This window comes from Macrotis lagotis, chromosome 1 (assembly GCF_037893015.1).
Source record: "Macrotis lagotis isolate mMagLag1 chromosome 1, bilby.v1.9.chrom.fasta, whole genome shotgun sequence".
Lineage (NCBI taxonomy): Eukaryota > Metazoa > Chordata > Mammalia > Peramelemorphia > Peramelidae > Macrotis > Macrotis lagotis.
In genome coordinates this window covers 803603926-803624802 of record NC_133658.1, presented here as the reverse complement: position 1 = coordinate 803624802, position 20877 = coordinate 803603926, and the positions used below count along the sequence as shown (strand labels likewise).

Genomic DNA, 20877 nt, shown 5'->3' with positions numbered 1-20877 from the left:
CCAAGGACAACTTTCAGGGGGGTCCTTGAACTTGTATGGGAAAAGTTTAATTTTTATATCACAATAAGGGAATGAGGGAAGGAAATAAGCATTTATAAAATAATTCTATGTGACAGGCACTTTGCTAAGCACTTTTTACAAATATTATCTCATTTCATCCCCACAACAACCCAGGGAGATAGGTGATATTATTATTCCTGGTTTACAGTTGAGGAAATTGAGGTAAACAGAAGTTAAGATTTTTGTCCATGATCACATAGCTAGCAAGTATCTGAGACTAGCCAATATTCTATCCACTGAGTTACCAATTTCCTTTATAAGTAACTGATTTCCTTTGTAATCCTCTGTACTGACTGTAAAAGAAGTACCAAAGTACAAAAAAAATAGGTTAAGATCCCCAGATCTGATGAGAATTAATAATGTTTGTCTTTCATTTTCTTTTTTCTTTTTTGCAAGGCAGTGGGGTTAAGTGACTTGCCCAAGGCCACACAGCTAGGTAATTATTAAGTGTCTGAGGCTGGATTTGAACTCAGGTACTCCTGCCTCCAGGGCTGGTGCTCTATCCACTGCACCTCCTAGCCGTCCCCTTGTTTTTCATTTTCAAAGAAGACCACAATATCAGGGAAGTGATGCCATGAACCATATTTGAGTAAGGGAGTGGGTGCTGTACTAAGTCACCAGCCTCATTTTCTCCTCCAGAATCATTTGGGTCTAGTGGCCAGATAGGAATCAGGATGATTGGAGATGGTCATGGATGATCAGGGTTAAGTGACTTTCCCAAGGTCACATGGCTAGTAAGAGTCAAGTGTCTGAGGTCAGATTTCCAATTCCTTTTCTCCTGACTCCAAGATCAGTACTCTATCCACTGTGTCACCTGGCTGCCCTCCCAAGGAATTGAACAATAGGATGAAAAGGTGGCTGATTATATAGTAAAAGGATGGGATGTTCAGAGGTCTCTATTGGTATCTTCAATGACAGGAAAAATTAAGGGAGGCATCCATCATGGTGGATGAATTCCCTATGTCAATCTCACAGGAAGACTTGGACAAAAGTCATTTGGGATAGGTTGGCATGGATGAGTTTTATACAAAAACTTAAATCAAAAGCAAATCTATTTCAGTATTTGAGTATTAATAAAATAAGGAATTAAATTCCCTTCTTTTTCACTTTGATTATCTATGAATCTGTGGTCCTGGTGCTCTGGTCTGTTTTTTATCATTTCTGTGAGCTCTGTGGGAGTTATGTCTGCAAGATCTGAACCCCAGGGAGTGACCGAGTTCTGCCTATCTGTTTTTCAGGAGATGAGACATCCCTGGGGGCCTCCATCAATCTTTTTTTCCCCTGAACTATAGAAGTGAGCTAAGAACAAGACCAACATTACTAAGGGCACTGCCTAGGATGATGCATGAGTCCCAAAGCTCAAGGGGCCCTTCATATAATTTACTGTAGTCTGCTGAAGCATTTGCCTCTCTCACCTTCAAAACACAGAAACACAGTATGGGAAATGTATTTGATGGATGAGCCCTGAGCCTGAGGTGGGTTGGGGGAGGGTATGCAATGGGGAGGGGGAGCAATTGGGACAGAGCCACATATGAGAAGAGCTCTGAGCTTATAATACAGGGGTTTGGTCCCAGGATCTGATTCTCTAACTAGCTTAGCATGTGGCCTTTGATAGTCACTCATTATCTCTAGTCCTCCATAAATCCTTTGGTCTTGATGCACTTTAACAGAGGTTCTTAATGTTTTGTGCCCCTTTAGCAATTTACTAAAACTTACCAGTGATCCCCTTCTCAGAATCTGTTTTAAATAGATGAAGGAAATGCTCAATTTCAGTTAGATGTTAGTGATAATAAAAAAAAAAATTCATTCAAGTTTACAATCCCTTCACATCTACACATGAACTCCTGGGATGACCAGGGATCCCAAGTGAAGAACCTCTGATCTATAAATACACTTTCAGGGCTAAGGCTTGTGTCTACGTTCATACTTCTACCCAGCCTGTAGGGCAGTTTACCCCTCCCCTATTCCAGGGCTCTCTTAAACACTGAAAGCCACAATGCCCTTGACCTTCATTTTTACCCACCTTTAGCTTCAAGAATTTGAATCATAATTATAAGCTCACATACATATAGAGAGTTTCAAAGTTTAAAAGCTGCTTTCCTCAGAACAAGTGGGGGGTGATAAAGAAAGGGGAGGAGAGGGAGGGGGAAGAAGAGGAGGAGGAGGAGGAGAAAGGGAGAGAAAGAGACTAAGATTGAAAGAGAGGAGGAAAGGAGAGAGGAGAAAGAGGGAAAAGAAAAGGCAAAGGAGAAAGGAAGAGAAGGAGGAAGGAAGGGGAAGGAAGGAGGAAAGAAGGAAGGGGAAAGAAGGGAGATAGAGTGAGAGAGGGAGGGAAAGAGGAGGGAAGGAGAGATGGAATGAAGAAAGAAGAGAGGGGGTGGGGAAGGAGAGAAGAAAAGGAGATAACTTTCCCTATTTTTATAGATAAGGAAAGTAAAACTTGGGGGTGGCTTCCTCATGGTCCCACAGATAATAAATGTTAATATATGCTAGTGTTCCAGCTAGATCATATATTATCTTGCACTCTTCACTCATTGTTTCTTTGGAGAATGATTGTCTCTCTCCAGCTAAAGATCTATTTCTTGGCTAGCAATACTTCTAATAGTCATTTGTTGAGGACTTGTTGATCTTTCACATTTTTAATGTGACTCTTGGCAGAGAAAGAACAGCCTAATGGAAAGAGGGCTGTTCCTGAGGGATAGGAGATTCAGGTTTGGTTCCAGGATGAGGCTCCAATTTCCAGCCCATGACTCTGGGAGAGTCACTCCACTTAATCTCTGGGATGTCTAATGGAGATGGAAGAAGAGATAAGAAAAAAAGGAAACGAATTGAGGGGAAGTCTGAAATTTCATTTTGGACAACAATGGCTAAGAAGGCTGAGGCCAAAATGAAGAGGGCCTCAAGTGCCAAACTGAAGTGATGGGATTTCTCCAACAAGCCAGGGGGAGCCATTGAGGGTACTTGAGCAGGATGGCAGCCCAATAATGGCTCAAATTTATTTATCACTTTAAAATTTCTGAAGTCCTTCCTTATAAAAACCCCTGTTAAGTATTGTGAGTATTGCCATCCCCATTTGTCAGAGTGATATGTTATAAATACATAGCTAGTCAATGTTCAATAGCAGATTCAAACCTTTTGAAGCAGGCACCAACAACATGACAACCACTATGCTCCGTTGCCTCTGAGAAGTACTGTGCAATAATAAGGTTATTCTGGCAGCGTAAAGAGGTTGCACTGAGAAAGCAAGAGCCTGGACACAGAGATATCAGTGAGCAGACTGTTCAAATAGTTCAGTTATCCTCTCCATATTGTGACTTTTCCCATCACCATTTTTATAGACTGAGGTTCAGCATAAAAAATTAAATGATAATTTGGGGGGGAGTTTTGCAGAAGCTACAAGTGACACATGAAGGCCAACAGAGGACACAGAGCACATGACTAAATATTTAACCCAAATTTTACAATAAAGTACTGTAAACATCTCATAAAAGAAAAACATCAGACTTTTCTTGTAATAAGGGAGGACTAAAAAAGTTTCATAGATTTTCCAGATTGTGGGGGCACTGTACCCCTAACCCTCAGAAGGGATAACTACATAAAAAGAATAATAATGATGGCTAGGAAGGGAGAAGTTAAGGAGAGAAGGAAGAGGAAAGGAGGAGGAGGATACAAAAGTTACATTAAGTCAGATTTCACTCATTTGAAAGGAAACCTCCCTCCAAAATTACAATTCTCTGAAAATAGAGCTAACTACTTGGGGTGGTAAGTGAGCACCCTGTCACTGGACATGTTCAAATTTACTAAGAGTGAGATTATTTCTGACAGGATGATTAACCAGTAAAAGAGGCATGAGAGAAGAAGGCTTTTCAATATCACAACATCCATGCCAACTAAAGGGCTGGCCTTTTAGAAAACAGGGTCTCTGTTGACAAGAAAGACCTCACCGGGGGGCTAGGTGGTGCAGTGGATAAAGCACCTGCCCTGGAGTCAGGAGTACCTGGGTTCAGATCTGGCCTCAGACACTTAATAATTACCTAGCTGTGTGGCCTTGGTCAAGCCACTTAACCCATTTGCCTTGCAAAAACCTAAAAAAAAATAGAAAAAAAAGACCTCACAACTTGTCCCCCTCTACATCCTCCCCAAAGTCAAGCTAAGAGGAAATCAGGCATTGAAAAATTGCTTGTATATTAGCTATGTAAGCTCAAACAAGTCACCCATTCCTCTCTGAACTCAATTTCCTTACCTATAAAATGGGGATGGGGTGGGGTGGGTTTGGTGTTGGTCCAAGTCAGATGATCTCTAAGGCTCCTTTCAGTTTTTAAAAGCTCAAGCCCTGTGACTGGAGATGGGTGTCAGGAGTCTCTTTCTTCTGGAGGGTCAGGACAGCTACTGTGACTCCTTACAAAAGGCTCCAGACTGATACTAATACCTTGGTCAAGACAACTTGCCCATTCTTAGCTTCTCTGCTACTGCCAGGGCAAAGTCTAGATCTAGAGAGGGAGTGAAGTTCTGAATACATCTTAGATGGGGCGGACATTTTTGGTGGTTGCACATGTACACACATATTTTTATAAACTCATAAACTTTTATAAACTTTACATACATATATGCATTATATAAACACATGTGTATGCATACAGAAATATGTGTGCACATTCACAAACATGTTTAAATATATTGTGGGCTGTGGTACTGTGGGTTTTAGAAATGTTTCTACATGAATATAAGGATGCCTGAGTAAGTGTACAGGAATACGTTATATTCCTACATGTTGTGAGTCTGTGTGGGGAGGGAGGCATAGAGTTATAGGGGCATTTATAGATAGGTGTGGGTCTAAGGGGAGGACAATGTCATAGAATCATAGATGGAAGTTTCATTCCAGATTTAGTCTAATCTTTACATTTTTCAGCTGAAGAAACTGAGTTCAAGAAGAATTAAGTGACTCATCCAAGGTCACAGAATTTAGGAAGTGGTTCAGCAGCATTCGAACCCAGGCCCCCTGACTCTAAATCCTGTGTTCTTTCTACTGTATACCACTGTTGATATGAATATATCTGGGGTAGTATATATGGGTGAGTGAGTGTGCATCAATATGGTAGGATAGATGTGTGAGCATGCAGATGTATGGGGAGGTATAAATATGTGAAAAGCATACATGATAGGCTATGAAAGGTGCTGGGGTGTAGGTTTGGGTGAGGGTGCTACAAGAACATCACCTTCTTGTCTTGTCTTATCCTTTCTCAGGATTTTAAGGGGGAAATGTGCATTTTTTAAGACCAAAAAAGCTTTCATCATACAGATGTCAGTGAGTCAATGTTGGAGTGAGACATGAAACAGAAATTCCAAATGATACAAGAACAACTTATTTAGAAGAAAAAGGAGAAGAAAAACATGTTTATAGCCTGCTTGTGAGGATAAATGGAATCACAGGTCACTTCCTTGTTTGAAGATACGTGTGTGTGTGTGTGTGTGTGTGTGTGTGTGTGTGTGTGTGTGTGTATGTGGGCATTTGTCTGGAAGGTCTTAAAATGAGAATTATGTGTGCCCACATACATATCTGAGGATATAGATGGTGGCTGTACATGTTTTTAGCACACTTGATTAGTTCAATGGAAAGAGCATGGAAATGTAATTCAGCCCACTTAAATCAAGGGTTCTTCACCTAATGTCCATGGATCCCCATCAGATTCAGGAGGTTGGGGGAAAAAAACACATCTTCACCTCATTGGCTATTCCCCATGCCTGGCATTCTCTCCCTCATCATCTCTACCTTCTGGCATCTGAGCAGGTGGATTTCAGAAAAATCTGGTAAGACTTACTTGAACTGATACTCAATAAAGTGAGCAGAACCAGAAGAACATTGTACACAGTAAGAGTAAGATTGTATAATGATTAATTTTGTATTACTTAGGTATTCTCAACAATATAATAACCTAAGACAATTCTAAAAGCCTCATGATGAAAAAAGCTATCCAATCCAGAAAAAGAACTGATGAAATCTGAATTCAGGATTAAAATATTTTATTTTCATTTTTTGAGGTTTTTTCCTTTTTTCCCTTTTATTGTTTTTCTTTTACAACATGACTAATGTGGAAATGTTTTATATTATCTATATGTATAATTTATATGATTGTTAATGTATGACCAATATCAGGTTGCTTGCCTTCAAGGAAGGGGTGGAGAGTAAAAAGGGAGAAAAATTCTGAACTCAAAAATCTTTCCAAAAAAAATGTTGAAACTTTTCTTTACATATAACTGGAAAAGATAAAATATTATAAAATAAAATAGAAAAATATCTGTTGATTTGACTGACCTCAAATTGAAACATTTCCTTCAAATATTTAAAAACATTCTTGGGGCAGCTTGAGTGGAATAGTAGATAGAGTATTGACCCTGGAGTCAGGAGGACCTGAGTTCAAATTCCATCACAGATAGTTACAAACTGTGTGACCATGGCCAAGTCACTTAACTCTGATTACCTCAAATACAAAAACAAAATCCCTAAAGAAAAATATTATGCTTCTATTATTTCTCTAGTTAAGGATCCTTTACCTACGCTATAAACCCAACTGATGACACCAACTCATTGTGTAACCTTAGACAATTCACCAGAACTTGTCTTTCCTATCTGTCAAGCTGGCACAGACTCAGAATCAAAGAATGTCAATTCTGAAAGAGATCATCTCATTCAACCCCTTCATTCTGAGCAAAGTAAAGCCAAGAAAAGGAGAGTGAATCAGCAAACACAAGTTAGTGGCAAAGCTGGAACTAGAACTCAGGATTCCTGATTCCCAGACTAGTCGGTATTCATTTCATTAGACCAGAAGTGGAGAACATCCAGCCCTCAACTTGCAAAAGACCTACAAAATCACTTGGTCTGGTGCTGCCAAAGCAACCACAGATGGGACTCAAAATTCAATAAATCTAGGCTCTTTTAGGGATGAATTAATTAAAATTTTGACCAAATATAGCAGGTTAATTTTTAAGTTGATAATTTTGTATGACCTACAAATGATGTTATAAATATCCAAATGGCCCTTGGCAGAAAAAGATTCCCCGCCCCTGCATTAGACTCTTGGATTCTCATGTCAATTCCTGCCCTTTCTACTTCCCAGAGCCTTGAAGACAATGTCAGTGTAATGATTTCTCAACATTATTATTCCTGCCTGAGTGCCAGGACCTGAATGAACATGAAAGTTGGAAGGAACACAACTTTCAGCCTCTAATTCAGGCTCTAGCTCAGGTACTGGGTTCTTGAAGTTAGAGAAATATCAACGACAACAACATCAACTGTGCCCTGGTGCTAACAACTCCTAGCCATGTGACCATGGTCAAATCATTAGGACTTTGAGCCTGTTTCTACACTATGAAAGGGAGCCAATAATTCTCACCTTCCCTGTTTCAAAGTTGCTGCGTGGAAAATCCTCAGTTTATTTATTTTGGGGTTTTTTATTTTGTTTTGTTTTGTTTTGCAGAGAGCAGGTTGAACAGAGGAATTCCCTCATTGCAAAATGACCTCTGCTAAGTCATTTATAACCTTAGAGATAATATTGAAGATACTAAAAAGTTAAGTGACTGAGTTGCCCAGTCTCACAACCAGTCTGTTTCAGAGGTAAGACTTGAATCCAGGTCTTCCTGATTCAAAAGCTGAAACAATGTCTAATCTATTACTTCTCAACAGTCACTATAATTTTCTCCTTTTTTTCCCACCAGCAGCAGTTATACCAAAATTCTATCTGACCTAAAGAAAAAACAGGAAGGGGCTAAACAGATGCTCTGAAGGATTTACAGACACTCAGCTCCTGCCTCAAATTTGCCCAGCTCCTTCTTCCCATTTGCTCTCTCCATTCTAGGATATCCTTTTTCTACTTAGCAGCAACCCTCATCCAACCCTCTCAACCTCATTCATCCCTTCCTTCCTTCCTTCCTTCCTTCCTTCCTTCCTTCCTTCCTTCCTCAAGTATCCCCTTCAAGAAGTCGCTTCTGCTCAATCCCACCTCAATCTGGTTGCTTTCCAAATTACTTTTTGCCAACTGGCACTATGATCACATACTTACTTATGTGTACCCACAACATGCGTACAATCCCACAACACTTCTTAGTAAGCCCAGGCTCAATTAAGATGCAATTGGGGGGCAGCTAGGTGGCACAGTGGATAGAGCACCAACCCTGGAGTCAGAAGGACCTGAGTTTGAATCTGGCCTCAGACACTTAACAATTACCTAACTGTGTAAGTCACTTAACCCCATTGCCTTAAATTTCAAAAAAAAGATGCAATTGGGAAATACTGAATGAAACAAATAAAAATATAATAGAACATAGATAATATTAAAATGTGGTTTTCTATGTCAACATGAAGGCTAATATGTGATCCCTGTTTCTATGTGAGTTTTACTGCCATAAAGCACTACAGAAGAGTGAATTGCCACTATCATTTTATTACATTCATATCACTGGCTGTCAAATGGGCCAGACAAACTCCTTAATCTGGCATTCAAGGCCCTCTACAAGTTGGCCCCAAACTTCATTCAAGGCAAAGTTGAGGCCTCCACCATTGGAGGTCTTCCAATAGAAGCAGGATGACTCCTTGGCAAAAATGTCAGAGAGATTCCTATGCATTTACAAGTTGGAAGATACCAGTTCTGGAGTGTCTTCTAATTGTGAGTCTATAATTCTCTGAGTTACTTTTCCCATTGTTGTCTCAGGAAGGCAGCTAAATGGGACAGTCAGTAGAGCACCGGGTCCAAAGTCAGGAAGACTGAGCTTTAAACCGAGCTTGAGGCAGTTATTAACTGTGTAACCCTATTTACCTCAGTTTTCTCATCCATAAAATGAGATGGAAAAGGAAATGGCAAATCACTCCAGTGTCTTTGCCAAGAAAACTAAAATGGGGTTACAAAGTGTTGAACACCAATGAAATATAACTGAATAATCGTTAAGCTTTAGGAAAGTCAATTGTTATCTGCCTCATCAGTAAAATGGAGATAATCACACTTTCACTGCCTATCTCAATTTCAGGCAAAAACCATAGCATGTGATATTTAATAAATGTTCAACTGAACTGTTTTTTGATAAATGTGCTATTGTTATAATATTCAAAAAAGAAACCATTTTTCCAACACCCTCCCTTTCCCTTCCACTGAATATACATCACCATTGGCCAAATTCCAATAGCCTGAATGAGACAGTCATTTCTTATAATACAATTTGAGAGGCACCAGTAGTCCTTAGCACACTCGCTCCTCATTCCCCATCCCCCCCCCCACTATTAGAGATAAATTCTTTTGGCTAAAGAAAAACACAAGCATCCATGGGAATAATGTTAGACAGCAAATGGTTCATACCACAGCATCAGACCCTGGGCTCAGAATGGCATAGGAAGCAGCAAGGTTCTTTGGAAAAGAATAAATAGGAAGTTTTACAAGGTACAGCCTAATGGAAAAGGCTGGCCTAGAAGGCAGGGGATGAAGGTTTGTCCTAATCTACCATTCTCTTAATATCTTGCTTCTCTGGGCCCTGGGCTCATCACCTAGTAAAATAGTAGAAGTGGTAAAAGTGAAAGGGACTTGGTCAAGCCCTGTGACAACAGGTCTTTCCCACTAAGACAATCTAGAATTCTATGACTGTAGCTGGGAGGACAGGGTCTGGACAACATCAATTCTTGTATTCCTGGCACTGGACACCAGACTCACTTCCTAAGTGTTTGATAAATGTGCTTTGTTGAAGTGAATTAGATTACTGAGTAGGAGGGGAGAGTTTTCTGGGGGAAGAACTGAAAAAACAGAAAGAATTAGTACTTTCCAAAGGGTTAGAAATCATTGTTCAATTTAATTCAAGTAGCTCTTCTAAAGTGCCTACTGTGTTCCAGGAGCTGTCCTAGGTACTGAGCATGTAAAGTCAAAAAATTAAACTGACTCTGCCCTCAAAGAACTTATACCCTTCTGTGTCTGTCTGTCTGTCTGTCTGCCTGCCTGCCTGCCTGTCTGTCTGTCTGTCTGTCTGTCTGTCTCTCTCTCTCTCTCTCTCTCTCTCTCTCACACACACACACACACACACACATACACACACACAATCAGAGGAGGTAGTCATTATGGTGATCAGAACTCAGTTGCTTACTGTTAAGGAATTGAAGATAAATAGAAGAATGAAGTGTCAACTAGTTTAGCTTTTCTGGGCTTAAGTTTCCTCATCTGTAAAAATAAGGAAGCATTGCCTGTATGGCCTTTGAAATCACTTCAGGCTATTAACTCTGATCCTATGTCACTGTCTGTTTAGGAAGCTTCCCGAAGTTCCCTTATGCAAAGAAATGCAAAGAACACTAAACTGGAAGTCAAACTATCTGAATTTAAGTCTTTACCAGCCATATAACCATGAAAAAGCCACTTCATCTCTCTTAGTCTCAGTTTTCCCCATCTTTAATGCAGTATCTCCCTTATAGGGTGATTATAAGGATGGTAAGAAACTTGATAGAGTAAGTGAACCTTACCCAGTTTGCAGATGAGGAGACTGAGGCCCAGAGATCCAGTTTCTTTCCCAAAGTCACAGGTTATATGCATCAGAGACAGATTTGAACCTGGGGCCTTTGACTCAGAGCCAATGCTTTTTCTATTTTGTCACACTGCTTATAACAATAATAATAATAATAATAATTAAGAGCACATATTACCTAGACTTAAATAGTTTCTTAAGATCTCTTCTGTTTCTCAGTCTTTGACTCTATTAAGAAACTTTAGGGGCTGCTAGGTGGCGCAGTGGACAGAACACCGGTCCTAGAGTCAAGAGTACCTGAGTTCAAGTCCAGCCTCAGACACTTAATAATTACCTAGCTGTGTGGCCTTGGGCAAGCCACTTAACCCCATTGCCTTGCAAAAAACTTAAAAAAAAAAGAACCTTTATAGCCCTTAACATACAATATCCTAAAATCCCTTACAATTCAGACATTCTGAGCCCTCTGTACTACTATTCTGTTCTGCTCTAAGGTCACTTTCATGCCAAGGTTGCTCAGATTCTTTGAAACTTCCAGGTCACCCAAAGAACTTGGTGATTTTCTTAATTTTCTTTCAGTTTACAAAGGATTCTCCATATATATATATATATATATATGTCTATGTATATGTAGATGTGAATATATGGATAAGACTGAAGGAATAATGTCAATTTCTCTTAAGTCAACTGAATTCAACAAATATTATTCAGTGCCTACTAAATAGAAAGAAAAAACCTGCAAATCAAACTACCTAAGAAGAAGACATCCCTCAGAGCTAGGGAGGCCCTGAGGGCCCAAGGTGAAAGTGGCCACAAGCTTATTTTCCAGATAAGTGATATAAGACTCAAAGAGAGGAAATGATCTGAAGCTAGGTTTAGGGGAAAAAAACAATGGAATTGGTGTCAGAATATTTGAGTGCAAATTCTGTCTTGGCAGCTCACTGTGTGACTTTGGGAAAATCACTAAACTTTTAAGAGCTGTTATTTCCTGCCTATCTGTAAAATGAGAAGGCTGGAGCAAATTATTGTTTTTTCCTTCTTTCTTGTTCTGGAAGAAGATTAGGAGAGTGGGAAGTTGATGCCATGGATATGTATATGAAATGGATTTAAGTGAGGGAATATTTTACAAAGACACCAGCCACATTTTCTCCTCTGGAGCCATCTGAGTGCAGAGGTCAGATATAAATCAGGAGGACTGGAGATGGTTCCTGGATTGGAAATGGTCCTGGATAAGGAACAATCAGGGTTAAGTGACTTAAGGTCATACAGTTATTAAGTATCTGAAGTCAGATATGAATTCAGGTTCTCCTGACTTCAGAATCACTGCTCTATTCACTGTCTATCCATTGTACCATCTAGCAACAACAACAAACTGTAAAAGAAAGAGGTTGGAACAAGTAACCTCCAAGGATCCTTCCAACTCTGAGTATGATCTAGACTTGTCCTTGGTAAAACAGGATGCCAAGACTTGAACTCAGTTTCTGTTGTATTCTGAAGTTTTTCTACCCATTCTGGATCAGAGAAAAGGGGGGAATATTGGAAAGGTTGGGAGGAAAGAGAAAGAAGCATTAATTAAAATTCTACCTTGTATTAGGGTTTGTATATAACTGCTTTGATAGAAAAATATGAACCCTCTGTGGACAACCCAAGTCTTACTCATCTCTGGTAGTCTCATTACTAATTAAAAGATCGGCCACCATTCTCAACATTTTTTGTATCACAGATTCATTTGGCAATCTGATGGAGTTCCTTCTTGGAATAATGTTATTAATTGCATAAAATACAATGTATTACAAATTAATTATATTGAAATAATTACCAAACTACCTAAAAACTAAGTACACCCAAATCCTAGACATTTAAAGGGATGTCTCCAAAGGACTATCAATTCAAGATGAGCTCCTTCCCCAATTGCCTAGAGACAGCTGTTCTTTCCCCCAAGCCCACACAGTACTTCCCCTCTGGAATGCCCTAATCCTCTCTCCTCTCATACTGGGTTCCAGTCTCCCTTTCCAGGCATATCTTCTATTATTTCCCCCAACCCACCTCCATGGACTCTCTATTTCAGTCAATTTGGATAGCTTACTGCTGATTCTCCTGGTCCCCTCCCCCCAACTGTCTATGTTTTTGCTCATGTAGGTATTGCTCCCAAACTCTGCTGTTCATCAGTATGCTCCTCATTCTTCAAGGTTCAGATCAAAGGTTCCCTCTTCTGTGAAGCCTTCCCCAGGATCCTACCCTGCCCCCATCAACATCACTCTTTCCATAGCATTCCATATTTCACTTAGGCCCTTATCAATCTCTTTCATATTCTTCTGTCCTTTCCTTAAAGTCCTTATCCAATGCCTCATTGTAACATGAAGGTGATCCCCTAAGTTCTCACAGATTTTGACCCTGGGGTGAAAAGCTCTGGCTGATAATACCAAGCTGAGAAGTCTTCCAGTACAGCTCTAGAAATTTAGTCAAGTCTGTTAGCATTTATTGTAAGAGTCATCTATAGACTATATAATATAAATGATATCTAATTAAAATTATTCTATATCTGGTAAATGGGAGATAACTAACTCAGAGGGAAGATGATCGACATAGTGTCTCTTTCATCTGATAACCACAATAAAAACGCATTGGGAAATATATCATGGGAAAGTTTATCATGAGAAGAATGGCCAGCAATGGGATAATGACTTTTTCTGGCTAAAGCAATTCACAAAGCCTCTCCTGAAGAGTGGCGGTCTCTATCCACACTGATGAAATCAAAGTTCCTAGAAGTACTAAAATAAATACACTACTAGATTACAAACCACATTATAGCAAGACCTTAGTTAACTGTACTTTGTAATCTCTTATCCCCTCATCCAAGGACCAGAGCATAGGATTTTGCACATAACAGGCACTTTATAAATGTGTGTTAACAGCTATAGAATGTTCTTGACTCATAATCCTCACTAGTCCCTTCTGGGTACAGAGCACCATATGAAGTAGAAGGCCAAATCCTTGACATTCTTCAAGGATCCTCTCCTCCATGAAGCCCTACCAGATCTTTCTCTCCTCTCAAATTCCTACAGCACTTGAATTTATATCACATATTTAAGCACACATTGACTAGCTAGACTGAGTTTCTTGAATTATAATTACTATTAAATTAATGTCAACTTAATTTTTAAATTAATATCAATTTTCTATAATTCATTGTTTAATAATAAATGTTCATGATAATTAAATAATAAAAATAATTAAATCACTGTTGATGAAATTATTAATTAATAGTTATTATAGATAGTATTTAGCAATTTGGAGTTGACAAAGTGTTTTATGTGTTATTTCATTTGATCCTCATAACAATTCTCTGAGATAGTTCTCATTTTACAGAGGAGGAAACAGGCATAGATCATATAGCTACTGAGTGACTGAGGCAGGATTTGACCTCAGGTCTTCTTAACTTCAGATCCAAAACTCATGGCACCATCCTGTAGGACCAGACAAATAACTCCTTGAGACAGGGAGCTCCATCCAATTATCAGATCTTAAAACTTCTTTTTCTTCCTATTTCATATCTACTTATGAAAAATAGAAATTTAAGGAATGTCTTGATTGAAAGAGATCAAAGACAGTTCTTCACAAACAAGTGAAGAGGCAAACTTAGCAGAGTTAAGGATGCCCCCTCTCCTAGGGGAGCAGCTAGGTGGTGTAGTAGATTGAGCACCAGCTCAGGAATCTGGAGGACCTGAATTCAAATGTGACCTCAGACACCTTAGGATTGCCTAGCTCTGTGACATTGGGCAAGTCATTTGACCCCATTGCCTTAAATATTTTTTTAAAAAAGAATACCCCCTCCCCCCAAAAGTGATTTCTCAGAGTTACTCAGAGATAGTTTATTGTTTATGAATTGTTGGGTTTAGACCATAGAACTGGATGGTGGTAGGGCTAAAAAACACCAGAATATAGAGCATCAAACAGAAATCTCTGAAAGGAACCTCATAACAGAAAATATCAAGCTGGAAGGGACCTCAGAACACAGAATTACAATGACAGAAGTAATTTTTACACATAAGAAGGTGGAAGAAACCTGAAAGATCACCTCGTCCACCTTGTTCCTTTACTGGGGCAAAGAGTCAATGATCTGGCCAATATCATACAAGTTGTAGGCAGTCCAGTTAGAATTTGAAACTAAGTCCCCTTACTCCAAATCCTGAATTGCCAGCTTGCCAGAGTAGCAGAGGACACTCTTTCAGAGTATTCCCTCAACTCTTCTTCCCCCTCACCCCCAATCATACCAGTCATTAAAGGGAAATTATCAGAGAGTATAGCAGTTTATCCAGTAAGTATCTCAAGTTAGCAAGTTGTGAGTTGGATGCTCACAACTACCCTCAGGAGTAAATATTACAGGTGCTGGTATTAACCCCATTTTACAAACGAAGAAGGAACAAGGCCAAGGAAAGGGTAGACATTTTTGTCTGGAGACAATTCCTCTTAAGTGTTGAAGATGAAATTTGAATCTAGCTCTTTCTGATTCCAAGTCCAGAGCTCTTTCCCTCTAGTGCTAAGGGTTTGTGGAGGCTTAGCCTCTAACCAAGAAGGGAGATAAGAAGGAAGAAGAGGAGGAGGAAGAAGAAGAAATGTCATTCTTTCTTTTTTGGATCAAATCCCTAAAGATGGGGAGGGGGGAACCAGGGAGCATGTGGGTAAAGAAAATTAAGCTTCTAGAAGAGGAAGGCAGCAGCACAGAAGGACACTTAAGGGAGCAATATGATAAGGAAAAAAAGAAGGGGAACTGTCACAGGGACAAGACTGTAAACAGGGGATCATAGAAAAAAAACATATATTTTACCCCCCCCCACTGGAATAAAGCTGTGTAACTTTGGATGAATATAATAGATGAATAATTCACTTTTTCTTCAGGAGGTTGCTAGATGTCTCTGCTAGGTGGACAGAGCACTGGGCTGAAGTAAGGAAGATAGGAGTTCAAATTCAGCCACAGATACTTATTAGCCAGGGGACTCCCAGGCAAGTGACTTCACTTCTCTCAACCTATTTCTTCCATTATAAAATGAGGATCATAGAAGAATATATTTCACAAATGATAAATGAGAAAACATTTGTTAGAAAGGGATTAATAAATTATAGGAGATATTAATAAGTAGGTGATTAACAAATGATCATTCCCTTCCGCTTCCCATGACAGTAAGCTAGGGATACTGTTAAGTTCTAATTTAACCTTACAGAAGAGGGGACAGAAGGTTAGTAATTTCCTTTCCCAGCCTCAGGGCAAGAATCTCTTCAGGGATCTCCAGTTTACAAAGCAACAGGCTTTTCACAAATCCTCTCAAGTCACTTCAGTGCAGTGGGCCTCGGTTTCTTATAAATTGTAAAATGAGGCTCCAGGATCTCTGAGGCTCCTTCCAGCTGTAAATCGTCAGTGGATGAAAGGAAGAGGGGGGCAGGGAGGTGGAACTTTTCCTCCATAACTCAAAACGAGGTCAGAGAAAGGAAAGAAAACAAGGGGGTGAAAGAAAACGAACACCACCATCAAGGCTCAACTCACAGAGCTCCCTGGGGTTCTCTGCAAGGGGCGGGGAGAGAGGAGAGGAATTGCGGTCATGGTCACGTAGTTTATAACAAAATAAATAGATTCCTTCCTTCGGCCTCCCGCCCCCACCCCATGCCCTCCTCCTCAAGGAGGCCCCATCTCAGGGGGGACATTTCCTGGGCTAGGGAATCCGGATTTTTGGTTTCCATCTTTGGATGATACACACACTCTTGTTCCATCTCTCTCTCAATCTCAGTTACACACCAACACATAGTTTCACAATCTCTCACACGACACACTCTCCCAATCTGCCTCACACCACATGCTCACTCTCACAATCTTGCACACCAACACTCACAGTCTCATACTAAACACATCATTTAGTCTCATTTCTAGACCTTAGGCTCACACAAACTCACCACACCACATGCTCACACATCAAACATTTTCAATTTCACACATGTCTAGCATCTCACACACCACACACACACTACTTCCCAATCTCACTTAAACCTAAATCTCAATCCCCACAACTTCACAATTATACACATACACACACACACACACACACATCACAGTCTCACTCTATCCATTTCCCACCTCTCTCATTTTCCTCTACACACCCATACAAACTGCAAATACACACACCATACACTTCCTTTTTACCTTTGTACCCCTTTTGCAAAGCACATAGGAGCTAAACTTCATAAATACTATATACTTGAATACTTGTTCAATTGGCCTTCCCTCCAACCCACATAACCCTTTCTCTTACCAGTCTCTCTCTCTCTCTCTCTCTCTCTCTCTCTCTCTCACACACACACACACACACACACACACACACACTCTTGTCTCTTTCAGACACACCTCCACATACACACTACCATGAGACCACATAGACTATATATAAACCACTCACAATGACACCACTCTTTTTCTCAGACACACCCCCTATATATATATATATATGTATATATATACACACACATACATATATATATTTGCTCCTGCTAGAGACCATAGACTATATATAAACCACACACACACCCCCTCTCTCTGACACACCCCTATTTATATATATATATCTATGCATACATATAAACTCCCGCTACAAACCACCCTTTCAGCCTATATAAAAACCATGCACAATGACACCACAGACACACACAGGTACACTCCACACACCGCATTTACACACAGCACAGGCACACTTCATACCCCATACATTGACACTGCGTAAACATCCGTACACACACACACACATACACACACACACACACACACACACCTCGAGGTACACACGTACAAGACCCGCGCGCACTTAGACAATCCCACAGTGCTTGCTGCACCCAACAGACCCTCCTACCTGAGGCGTGCAAGCAGGAGAGCTCGGGGAGGCAGGATCCCGGGCGGGGAGGAGCCGAAGGAGCGGCTGATTCTGGACGTGGGCTTGCGCCCGGGGGGCGGCAGTGGCGGTGTCGGTGGCGGTGGCGGTGGCGGTGGCGGTGCCAGTGTGCTGCTATGTCGGAGGAAGGCGGCCCGGCCAGCCCAGTTCTCCCGCCGATGAGGCAGAGGCTGAAGGCAGCAGCGCCAACTCCTCGGGCGGACGATTCCCGCAGGGCTCTGGCTCTCGGGGCCCCCGCCCTCCAGCCCAATAAGGACAAGGGGCGGGGCCTCAGAGGGGACGGGAGGGGGAGGGGAGGGGGAAACTGCGCATGCGGACTTGTTCCAAAAGAGGCTTTGGGGGGCCTCTGGGGGCCCATCCGGCTGGAGCTAGCGAAGTGGGAAAGGGTAGGGAGGGGTTGGGCGCTGAGTTAGGAAGGGAAACTTTGTGATGGATTGCCTCTCTCCCTTCTCTGCCCGCTTTCCAAATCTCTTACTTCCACGTTTCTCCTTCTCTTCAAGTTTCTCTCCTATTCTTTCTCTCCCAAACCTTTCCCCAACTCGGGGTTTTGCACTCCCCTCCCAATCTCACTTCCTATGCCCTTCCTCTTTTCCTCTCTGTTCATCTTCTATCTCATCACCTCCTCTTCCAGTACCCCCATTTCCCTCACTTTTTACCACTTTCTGATATTCCCAGTTCCTCTCCCTATCTCTTGTCTTCCATCTCCCTTTCTCTTTCTCCCCCATCTCTGAGGCCCCCTTCCTTTCTCTCACCCCATCCCCCTAATTCCCTAACACCTTCTTTCCTTATCCCGTCCTCTCCATCACTTCCTATTTTGACTTCCTATAATCCCAGGCTTTCTCATTTCACTTGCATGCCTTTCCCCACAGTTATCCACATGAAAGAATAGGGAGGCCAAGAAGAAGGAGCATTTGGGTCATGGATCCACAGACTCTCCCAGTTGGAAGAGATGTCATATCAGAGATTTAGTTCATCATTAGAAAATAAAAATCCCTTCTACAACATACCTCAGGAGTTGTGATCTAGCCTTTGCCTGAAGAACTCTAGTGTGGGTGGAACAGCATCATCTTTTAGAAAAAGTAATGGGTTGGGAGTCAGAGGATCTGGATTCAAATTTTAGCCCTACAACATATTACTTTGTGACTTTAAATCAATCCATTTAACATCTTTGGTCTTGGGTTTCTTTATATATAAAATAAGGGGACTGAACAAGATGATTTATAGAAACCTTAAGTGAATAGAGTACTAGGGTTTGGAGACAGAAAGACCTGAGTTCCAACCTGGTTCCTTCCCAGCTGTGAGAGCCTAGAAAAAAATTATTTAACCTTTGTCAGCCTCAGTTTTCTCAGCTATAAAATGGGCATAATAAAAGCACCTTCCTCCCAGGGTTATTGTTAAGATTGAGCAACTAAATGTAACAGTGGGCAGAATGCCAGTTCTGAAGTCAGAAGGACCTGAGTTCATATTTGACTCTCAGACACTTACTGTGTGTGATAATTCACTTAAGCCTGATTGCCTTGCATTCAGGGCCGTCTCCAGTAATCCTGGCCACTAGACCCAAATAGCCTTGGAGGAGAAAGTAAGGTTTGTGACTTAGCACATCCCCCTTCACTCAAATTCATTTCATGACCTTGTCATGGCATCACCTCCTGGATGTCATGGTCTCTTTGAGAATGAAGAACAAACATCACCGTAAGAATCCAATGAGATAATGTGCCTGCTCCATGGCAAATCCTTAGGTCATGAAGAGCTCAGAATGCCAAACAGATAATTTTATATTTGATCTTGGAGATGATAGAGATTCACTGGAATTTAATGAGTAAGGGGGTAGGAGGAGGTGATATAAAGATGGATGAAGGATGGATGGGAGTAAGGACAAACTTGAGATGGACAGACCAACCATGAAGCTATTGCATTGTTGGGTCATGAAATGGCAGGGGCCTTGTATGAGAATGGGGACTGTAGCAGAGGAGAGGAGGTGTGTGTGAGAGGTTATAAAGGTGAAATTGCCAAGGTTTGGTAACAGTTGACTATTAGAATCAATGTGACCAAATCACCCCCTTATTCAACAAACTTCAGTGGTTCCCTGGATCAAATATTGTCTTCTAGTTGGTGGCCAGAGCCATTTATTACTGGTCTCTTCCTACCTTTCCAGTCGTCTTTCACCTTACTCCTCAAAACATACTCTACAATGCAATGTTCTTTACACATGAAGCTCCATTTCCTGACTGAGCATTTTCATTGTTTGCCTCCATGCTGGAGAGCTCTCCAACCTTCTTCATGGCTTCCCTAGCTTCCTTCAAGTCCCAGATGGAATCCCACCTTGTCTAGAAAGACTTTCTTGATCCTCTTTAATGCTGATGCCTTCCCTTTGTTGATTTTTCCAAATTATCCTGTATATAACTTGTTTCCATGTGGCTGTTTGTCTGTTGTTCTGCTCCTCACTCCTCCATTAGATTGTGAATTCTTAGAGGGCAGGGACTAATTTTTGACAGTTTTTGTCTGCCCAGGGTTTAGCGTGGTCCCTGATACTTGGATTAGAGTCAGGAAGACAGGAGTTTTAATCCAGCTTCAGACACTTCATAGCTGTATGACCTTGGACAAATCATTCAACCCTGATTGCCTCTCATTCAGGGCCCTCTCTAGTCATCCTGATTCATAGCTGGCCACTAGACCCAGATGGCTCTGGAGGAGAAAGGAGTCTGGTGACTTACCACAGCCTCCTCACTCAAATCCAGTTCATGTGCCTGTCATGAAATCACCTCTCCTGGCCCATGGCCCTTTTTGAGAATGAAGGACAAATATTATTATTAAGCCTATGTGCCAGGCTTATTGATTAACTAACTGTGGATTCCAAGTCTATTTTAGGTAACACACCATGCTATTTCATACTTGTAAAAGTTGATGTTTGCCAAGCACTTTATGTAAATTATCTCATGGGATCATGGTTCTGGAACTGGAAGGGACTTCAGAAGCCATCTAGTAAGAATCCTTCATTTTACAGATGAGAAAACTGAGACCCAGGTAGTGCCTTGCCCAAGATTCCACAAGTAGTAAGCATCAGTGTCAGAATTTGAACACAGTTCCTCAGATTCCAAATTGCTCTTTCCACTAAAACATACTGCCTTTTAATGCAGTTTCATAGGCACTAGGGATCCAAGTCAACAAATAAAAATAGATATTTCTGATCTCAAATAATTTATAGTATGGGGAGGAGCAGAGAGATAAAGGGTAGATCTATCAGACAGAATCGAAGGCACCAGTCTTAGTTCTACCAGGACCATTAAAAAACTTTATCTTGGACAATTAAGGTAGTTCATATGCATTAATTCTATTCATTGGGCCAGGGACCCTTTGTGGATGAGAAAGATCCATTAAGAAATTCCTACTTCATTCACCT

At 40.9% G+C, this 20877-nt stretch overlaps 1 protein-coding gene across 2 annotated transcripts in view; it reads right to left on the bottom strand.

Moving 5' to 3' along the window:
* Window positions 1-17695, bottom strand: part of CAPN5 (calpain 5) — a 157631-nt gene extending 139936 nt beyond the window's left edge. Inside the window, exon 1 of one of the 2 annotated variants that reach the window (XM_074216939.1) lies at window positions 17439-17695. The gene's annotated coding sequence lies outside the window, so the exon portion shown is untranslated. The remainder of the gene's footprint in view (window positions 1-17438) is intronic. The other variant, XM_074216938.1, reaches the window with a different exon arrangement.
* Window positions 17696-20877: the final 3182 nt, after the last annotated feature.